Consider the following 9,589-nt stretch of genomic DNA (forward strand, 5'->3'; position numbering starts at 1 on the left):
CCCCCCCAAAATGAGACCCCATAAAGATCCCCTCAAAGAACCCCACACCCCCCCTTAGAGAACCCCCCCCAAAAGCCCTAGACCCCACCAAAAAGAGACCCTGTAAAGACCCCATAGTCCCCCAAAAAGAGCCAACCGCCCTGACTCAGCTGCTGCCAGCCCCATCGATGGAAAGATGCCACAACAACAGTGGCCTTGGCCACGCTTTCTTGGAAACAACTGGTTCCCTCATCACCTCTGAATAATAAAAATTCTAAGGCATTTTACAACAATGTCCAATACAACAGTAAACTGCTGCCAAGTATAACCCAGAAAATTGTTAGCCGATTCTCCTCTGTCGAAACCGTTGCCAGCTTTGGGCTGAGATGCCTCCAAGGTTTGGTCACCTTCGTCTTCAGCCAACATTGCCAAGTCTCTTGGCTGTTCTTCTGGATCCCCTGGAAGAAGACTGGTGACTGCCTGGAGAAGTGACTCAATCTGCTCTTCTGTTAGTCTTTCCTCACTTTCTTCCACCATCTGCAGGTCAAAAACCAATACATTGTTATTCAATCCATACTTCCTTCCTCAGCTCCAAACAGGAAGACTCAGCCCCAGTAAATACTGCTTTCAATGGATGCAAGACGTAGCCTGAACTCATCACAAAAGCATTTTACAAAGTGGAACTCTTGTAATATTGATAACAACACAAAACAAAAAAGCTCCCTTGTTAGCCACGACAGCTGGCATGAGACCCTGCTTCTGTTACAAGGAGAACACCACGCTCAGAACAGGCTTTCCTCCTAAAGCCTCTCAGCCTAAGAAAAACCAAACCAAAATACCCAAAGAATTCCCACAAACTAGAAACCCCCACAAAGCCCAAAAACCAAAGAAGCCACAAACCCCCATTAAAGACACACACAAACCCCAGACCCCACAAGAAAAAGCTGCGGGAACTCAAAACACCACAGAAGCCCCTAGCCCTCCCCCAAACCCGCAACCCACAGAACCCCAAAGCCTTCAAAAGGCAGAGAACCAAAACCCCCCCTTAGAACCCCAGTTAAAAAAAACAAACCAACAGAAAAACCTCACAAGCCCACACTAACCCCACAAATCCCAGACCCTGTAAAAAAACCAACCCACCCAACCCCTATAGCCACAAAAAACAGGAAAAAAAAAAAAAATCAGTAAAACTACAAACACCTTACCAACCTCCTTGGCTCATTTTCTGAGAGGAGCCTGCACCAGCAGACAGACTAACACATTTTAATCCTAAACTCGGTTCTCTGCGTTCTTTCTCTGCCCCTTCTCTACATCCTTTTCTTTCAACTTCCTCTTCCTACCCACAAGGCTGTCTAAACCAATGGATAGAAACACTAACCCAGGTAACAGTACATCCAGTTCAGATAAAGGCAATGAAATCACCAGCGCCAATACTACGACCTTCTTACAGGTACCACAAGCTCCCAAGAACTCACCTGTAACAGGAAAAGAGGAGAAACCATAGAGACCTTAAATGCAATACGCCAAAACCCGAAAGAGACTTATTCTTGTATATTGAATGTTAAAATCACATGCATAATTACAGAATTCTTTACAGCTGAAAAAATATTTTTAGAAGACGACCCTGACAGTCTACCTGCAACTGCTGCAAGATGTCTATAATAAACCCCCACAATTTTCTGTAATTGAAAAAAAAAACAAAACAAAAAAAAAAACAGGAAAGAATGCAATCAATCATCCAGGTAATTCTGAGTTAACTGATGCCCTGAATGGGACAAGTCGAACCCAAGCTAACACCAGCCAGTTTACTGCAATGCTTGTCTAGCATACACGTATATAAATCAAAATGACATGTGGCTAGAGGCCAGGTGCAGAAAAAATAAGACATTTGCACACCACAGCAGACAACCTGCCGAGGGCCACGATATGATATGCTGCAGCAGAGTCTTGTGGCTGTTGGCTCAAACACGCTGGTGGAATAGTCTGCATAACCGGCCCTGTGCACGATTTACATGGGGTTTTCTAAGCTATGCCTGATGTGGCTAAGGGATTTTTACTGGGCAATCCTGGTTTAAGACCAGTCTCGGCTCCTAAGGAATGCCAGCCAACAAAGATGTTTTCAGCCGTTAACAAGAGGAACAGAAATCCAACGACGAGCTGCTGCTTTTAAAACGTGGAGTCATCATTGTGACAAATGGCACCACACAGATCTCTGTTAACACATTTGTAGACAAAGTGGAAGACCTGGGGTTGGGGACAGCTGTGCAACTCAGCCTTCATTTCCCGAGGGCAGGTATGCTCCGTCAGCTGCTGCCAGGTGTCGTCGACAACAAGAAACGGGCTGCACTCTGCCGGCTTGTCCACCTCGAACTTCTCAGCGCAGAGCTGGCGAACATCTTCGGTGCTTATAGACAGTCTCACCAGGAAAGATCTTTCCTGTACATCCACAGTACACTCCCTGGAACGCAACATGAAGGTGGTTCTGTAGAATGAGAAAACACACATCAGCAACTCAAAAACCCCAACAGCTGAAGCGTCAGCAACAAACCTGTCCCCACACTGAGACTCACCCCCGCGATTCCCACGCCCGACAGCCACCTCACCAACTGCAATACTGGTGGCAAAACTGTGGCAAGCGGAACAGAAATTCCTAAGCCAACACCCTCCTTTCCTCATATTACACTCTAACCCTGCAATTACAGCCAAACAGGACTTGTCCTGCCGAGCAAAACCAGGAAACAAAATGCAGTGAGGCTAAGCAATGTCTGAGGCAGCAGGGTCGAGAGATGGTGCTGCTGCACTACTGCCACAAAACAGGCACCTCCTATGGCCGTGTCAGTCAGAAGGAATAAGAAAAAAGCCTCTGCCAGTGGCAGCAAACGGTGCTGATCCCCAAGTTACTGCGTGATAAGCCATCTGCATTCTTATGCTGCAGCACGCAAAGTGTTTTAGGGTGCTTCAGTCCAGTCAGGACACTTTCATTGCATTAAACCGGTGACAATCTGGGGTCCGAGCCCGATTTAACCGGCTTTCCCATGACAGCTTTTTTGCTTTTTTACAGTAAGGCTTAGAGGGAAGCAGAAAGAAAGCTTCCTCGGCAACATTAGGCTAAACCCTAATGGCAAAAGCCTCGTGGCAAAAGCTGGACCTTTTTTCTGTGTTGAAACTGACATGTTCTTACAACTCCGATAACATGGAAAAAGTCTAAGTGCACCCTACAAGGAAATGCAGTTCTACCTTTCAGAAAGCATTTAAAGAGGAAAAAAAACCAAGCAACAACTGGGGGAAAAGCAACCACAAACATCTTTTGAACACATGAACAAAGCAAGCTGCTGTAGTGTGCTTTTTTTAAAAAAAAAAAGACATTAACTGTGGTTACAGACTGAAAAAGATACAATTAAAGGAAGTGGAAAAATGGCACAGTGAGAAAGACCTGTTTATCAACTCAGCGGGTGCCAATGTCTGTATGCTAAACCAATCAGGCACGCTAAATCACAATGGCAAAGATGTACATTGCACAAAAGCAAGCCAGCAAAAGCTACCATTGAGAAGGTGGTTCTACCACTTAAGTTCCTAGAAGCACTCTTATCTTTAACAAAGTATTTTTACAGCTTGCAAACTGAAACACCGAAGCTTTGCAGCAGCATTTAAACGAGGTCAGGACTGACCCTGACGAAACAGGGCCTATCCGTTTCTGTTACCGGTGTGAAGCAATTATGAAAAATCAGCCCTAGAGGAGGAAAATCAAGCTGCAGTTTTAGTTCCTAATGTATGTAACACAGAGATGTTTTTAAAAGCACGCGCTTTAGACAGACGGGACTGCTTCGAGAAGAGGCTGAAGCTCCCACAAGCACTCCTAACATATACTAAGTATCAAAGTTATTTATGGAGCGGCAGAAAATTGTACTCAATCATCCTCACAATATGGCATTTTTTGCCTTTTCATCCTAGAGACGGAGGGAGGATGAAGGCCTTCCGGGGTCCGATAGCTGATAAAACTGCAGGAGCCCATCACAAGTGTAGCTACCACATTGTTAAGTCACGATGACTCCCCCTGCTCGATCGAAAATATCTCACCTCATAAGGCAGAGTCCATCAGTAGATTCCCAGGTCACACAGGCCTGCACTCTGCGAGCTGAACAGCTTTCTGTACTTCCACTTTACAGTGGAACCATGAGACTCTCTTGTTATGCTACTGATGTTGCCAACTTTAGGACCACCCTTGGATGGATTTCTACTCCAACAATGTCATCAAAATCTGCGCTGTGAAGAAGAACCCACCTTCCCTAGTCCTTTGCTTCATTTTAAGAAAAATAAACGAATGACAGGTTACCTTCTCCATGCAGAAAACACAGATCCATCGATTCCACCACGTACTCAACTTCAGTATCCAGCTCCAGCATGTCACACCTACTCACCCAGTGTGATAACACAGTCAAGAAGTCATCATTTTCATTCAGCCTCCCTGAGACAAAGGGAATAGAGACAGTCAGAGACAAACTGCGCTTTCCTTACCAGCCTCACCGTTTGAAAGGAAAGTGTTGCTTCGCTGCCTTCGCTGAGAAGTACATCTGTATTACTCTAGATCCTCCTGTAACCAGTGCGCAGCAAAGTGGGTGTCACCTGACACTGGCTGGACAGGACGCCAATGCCAGCTTCGTCCCATACTCTCTAGCGAGCGCAAATCTGACGATGCACACTTTGAGGCGTGCTCTCCTCAGGCAGCAACTCTGTCTTCTACAGGATCTGCTGGAGATGCCCCTCGTTTCATGAACTGCTGCCAACAGCACCTGCATTTATGGAGAATAAAGCATATTCAAGGGCCAGCTTGCTGCCTGGGACAGTGAGATACAGAATGAAAAAAAAAAAAAGAACACCAGACAACAGGCTAGAGAAATTTTTGGAGAAAACAAGACAGGTGCAGATCACGACAAAGAGATGGAAAAGGAAAGTAACTGCAGTGGCCTGCAGGACAGAGATGGAAGACGAAAAAAGGAGGAAGAGAAAGCAGGAAAAAAGCACAGAGAGAAAAAGAAAAGGGAGAGGGAGATGAAGAAAGAGAAAGGGAGAGAAGAAAAGGGAGCAGGACAGTAGAATAGAGAAGTACAGGCAAGGGGAAAAAAAAAAAAAAAATCAGAGGAGTAGTAAGAAAGGGCAGGGGTCAGTGGAGGGCTGGGAAGGACCAAGACTCACAAGAAGGACAACAGGTTCTGGATGGGTAACCACCCAACTCTTAAACTTTTGGGGACTTAATGGGTACAAGGTATCCAAGAAGAAAGCTCAAATAGCAAGCCAAACAGTAATGTCTCCAATGGGCTTGGACATTTCACAAGGGCAACAAAGGCTGACAAGGAAACAAAAGGCAGAGCAGAACCTGTGCTCCATTTTCATTTACCATAAAAAATTATAGAAACCCTGCGAGCCACGGAACCCCCAAAAACCCAATTAAAACCACAAAAGAAACCCAAACCAGAAAACCAACAAAAGACCAGAGCAAAATAACCACCGAGCCGAAGAAACCAGCAAACCCGGAAACCCCAGACACCACAAGAACCCCCGATAACCACTGAACGCCACAGCAGCCACAAGAGAAGCCCTAAGCCCTCCTCTGCCAAAACAGCCCCGCGAGACAGAAAACCCACAAGCCGCAACTAGAGAGAGACACAGACCCACGCAAACCCCCAAATCCCCCCAAACCTGCCAGCCCCGCGGCCCGGACACGCTCAGACTGACCGGAAGAGTCCAGTCGCGCCCCGCCCCGCCGGCCCCTTCGGTGCCCCGTGTCTCCCGTGCCGGCTGCTCGGGGAACGGGAGCTCTGGCCCGGCCGCACCCCCAAGCCCCCGCCGCGACCCCCTCCGCGCACTGCCCGCGCGGCGCGGAGCCCCCCCTCCCGGCCCAGACACCCCGCCGGACGCCGCGGAGACACGTCCCGGCACGGACCGGCGCCGGCAGAAGGCCGGCCGCGGCTGGGGGGGGGGTGGAAGGCGCGGCGCCTCGCCGCCCGCGCGCCCCGCACCGACCCCCGGCCCGCCGCGACCACTCGCGCCGCGACCCGCCGACCGCCCGGCCCCGCGACGGGCGGCGGAACCGGAGCCTCACCGGGAGGGAGCGCCGGCATCCCGACGGGCCCCCTCATCGCCCCGGAAAGCACGGGCAGGCTCCTCGTGGCAGCTCCGCGGTTATACTGCCCGGAAAGGAGCGGGGCATGCCGGGATATACTGCCCCGGAAAGGAGCGGGGCATGCCGGGATATACTCCCCCGCAAGGGAGCGGGGCATGCCGGGATACATTCCAGTGCGGCTCCGGCGGAAAAATGGCCGCCGGAGGACTTCCGGGCATGGCGGCGCCCATCTCCGTACGGCTCCGGCGGTTAAATGGCGACCGAGGGGCTTACGGGCATGGCGGCGCCCATCTCCGTGCGGCTCCGGCGGAAAAATGGCCGCCGGGGGGCTTCCGGGCATGGCGGCGCCCATCTCCGTGCGGCTCCGGCGGTTAAAAGGCGGCCGGGGGGCTTCCGGGCATGGCGGCGCCCATCTCCGTGCGGCTACGGCGGAAAAATGGCCGCCGGGGGGCTTCCGGGCATGGCGGCGCCCATCTCCGTGCGGCTACGGCGGAAAAATGGCCGCCGGGGGGCTTCCGGGCATGGCGGCGCCCGTCTCCGTGCGGCTCCGGCGGTTAAAAGGCGGCCGAGGGGCTTCCGAGCATGGCGGCGCCCATCTCCGTGCGGCTCCGACGGAAAAATGGCCGCCGGGGGGCTTCCGGGCCCCCGTTTGGGGGCGCGAGCTTGGGGGGGGCTACACAGCACAGCTGCCCCGTTCGGGAAGCTAAGCAGGGACCAGTTCGGTCAGCGCCCGGATGGGCGACCTCACCCCGTCTTCGAATCCCCGCACCTAACAGTGCCCCCGCCACGTGCGCCCCTCCTCCCAAAATCTGACCCCCCCCGAGGGAGTCCCATCACCTTCGAGGGTTCCCCGGACCTGACAGTGCCCCGGCCGACCCCGCGACGGGCGAAGGAAACCCCGCCTCACCGGGAGGGAACTTTCGGAACGCTGCGGCTTCCGTGCGCTGCGCCACCCGGGCGCAGTACCGCGGCGTGTCCGCAAGGCGGCAGCACCGAGTCGACTACGCGAGCTCTACTGCGCGTGTGCCGGTTCGTGCCCGCAGCTGTGGTCACCCCCCCCCTCCTTGGACCACAGCGCTCCAAAGCGCATGCGCAGACTCCTCCGGGCAGCTTCACTCCGGCGACTCCGCGTCACGGTCGCTAGGCAACGCCCGACCCCGCTCCACACACAGCGAGTCCCGCGCGTGGAACCGGCGCGGACCCGGCCGGGAAGTTTCCCGCCTCAGCTGCGCCGACCCTTAAGGCGAGAGCTGCGCTGCTCACGCACCCCTGCTTTCACCAGCAGCCACACACTTGCCACTTCACAACAGAAGCCCTAAGCCCTCCTCTGCCAAAACAGCCCCACGAGACAGAAAACCCACAGACCCACACAAGCCCCACAGACACCCCAAAACCCCCCGACCCTGCCAGCCCCAACCAGCTTCCCCTGTCCTGCTAAAGCAACCCCACGTCCCGCACCGACTCTACTAATCCCAGACCCAACGGGGCAGAGGTTACAGGACACGGAAATCCCAGGAGATAGAATACTGTGAGGGTTTCCAAAACCTGCCGTGATGTTTCCCATCCTCTCACTTCCACCTTTTAGCTTTATATTCTACCACATGGGTGGAGTTTAAGAGCTTGCAGGGACACAGACTTCGGGTTGTTGCCTTGGCACTTAACACTCAGGATTTTAAATCTGCTTTCAAATAATTAACATGTAAAAACATTTTTTGGTGTTTTTTTTTATTTTTTAATTCCTGAGGAGTGGTTTCTGTATTCTCTCCATAAAAAGGAGAGAACATACACTGATAATCTGATTTTTCTATTCTAGATAATTTTAAAGGGAGGGGAAAGGCAACTAGATCTTTGCATTTGTGGATGTTTTGGCTTTTCTGGGGTACATTTGACAATTAGTGTTAAGTGGAGTTGATTAATTCAATAGCAAATGCTCAGGAAGAAGAATGTGGGAAGGATGGGTAGTAGCCTACATCAAACACCTCCAGATAAACTTCTCTGGCTATGAGGGGATCAGCATATCCAAAGAATGTTTAAACTCTGAATAATTTCTGTTCAGAAAATCTGGGGACAGATAGCCTGATGGGGAAGCTGAAGAGGTTATGCTTTCCTGTGTACCTGTGGGAGATAAAGTGTACATGGCTTTTCTACTGCTTGCAAAGTCTTTTATTGTCTGTCTTATGCTAGAACTCCTCCCACCATTCAGATGAAACACATGTTGATGTAATAACACTGTGTAGGATAGCATATTCTCTGTTGACCAGAGCTCCAGACCGTTAGACTCACAAGGTCTAAATTCAGTCATGCTTCTAGAGTAAGGTGGGAAGGGACAGTGGCTTCAGGACTCATTTGAGACCTGGGAAAATTTGCATAACTCATCAGAGAGAAGGTACAAGTCCCTGGTGGGTATACTGGAAAATGTAGCTTCTTCCTGAGCCCTGATAGTTTTGGCAGTCTTCTAGTGATAGGAGTCTTCACATCACTTTGCATGTGATTTAGCCAGTGAATTTCTGTTCCTTTAGCTGCTTGAGCAGCTCGATCAAGAGTTGTATGACAAGCAGAGCTCTGTCTGTACTAGCCCTGAGTCAGGTCTCTGTGAGGTGAAGGCTCACGAGCTGGCTGCAGCACACTACCAAGCAGTGAGAACAGGCCCTCTTCACCTTCCAGCACCGCAGCCCACAGGTGACCAAAGCAGGGATGCAACAAAACCACGAGCCCAGCAGGGAGGCTAAATGTAGGTGCCCTGCTATGCATTAAAGACATGGTCCCGCCCTTTGGTTGAAGCTTGGAGTCCTATTGGGAAGCATGCAGCCTAGCTGGTTTTGAGGGCCTCCTGAGGTCTCTCTGCTGAAGCTGGGGATTCTTCTAGCATCTGTGCATCAGTGTGTTTGAGCCACAGTCTTGGATCTAAATTGCTTTCTCTAGCCTGGAGCATTCCTGCTGCTATCTATATGCACCTGCCTTCATGGTGCTGTCATGCATTCCCAGCCACACGTGCAGGGGTAGCTGCAGAACCGTAATTTTAGAATGGAAAAATACCCCCTTCACTGGAGCTTCAGGGCTCCAGCATAGAAGTTTGCATTTATAAACAATGTAGTGTTAGCTACAGATGTCATCGCTACAGCTGCCTGAGTAGGGTTACCAAACAATAAGCAACAAGCAGCTCTGCCTAAGAGTCTTCATCTTCCTGCCATTAATTGACCAAACAGAGGGGGGTTTTGCACTCTAAACTGTTGTTGAGTGCTTGATGTTGCCTGGGAAACGTAGAATGAAAATGAAAGGATCCTATTGTTTGTGGATTTATCTTGCTTTTGTAACAGCTTCTGGTGAGAGCCTAAACTTTGCAAGGGAGGGAGCAAGGTGTGTATGTTCCCCAGCCCTCCAGCTTGCTCTTGGTCCAAGATCTGCTTGCTCCAGTTTTGTTTGCTGGCACCCGCTCTCTGTCTGCTCTCTGTCAGTCTGTCGGCACTGGCTGGAGCATGGTGATGGAGG

General features: G+C 51.0%; 1 long non-coding RNA gene across 4 annotated transcripts; it reads right to left on the bottom strand.

Annotated features, from left to right (window-relative positions):
• Positions 1-228: 228 nt before the first annotated feature.
• LOC311197751 lies at positions 229-6,158 on the bottom strand. 4 transcript variants are annotated; one of them, XR_014617655.1, is made up of 6 exons: positions 6,080-6,158; positions 4,603-4,769; positions 4,313-4,444; positions 2,224-2,461; positions 1,358-1,454; positions 229-516 (listed from the first exon to the last, which is right to left on the bottom strand). It is a non-coding gene; the product is annotated as an uncharacterized lncRNA (long non-coding RNA). The 4 variants fall into 4 exon arrangements; XR_014617656.1 differs by having other exon boundaries at positions 4,549-4,769; XR_014617657.1 differs by lacking the exon at positions 4,603-4,769 and having other exon boundaries at positions 6,080-6,145.
• Positions 6,159-9,589: the final 3,431 nt, after the last annotated feature.

Source organism: Gallinula chloropus (genome assembly GCF_964237585.1).
Source record: "Gallinula chloropus genome assembly, chromosome: 16".
In the NCBI taxonomy this organism is placed as follows: Eukaryota; Metazoa; Chordata; class Aves; order Gruiformes; family Rallidae; genus Gallinula; species Gallinula chloropus.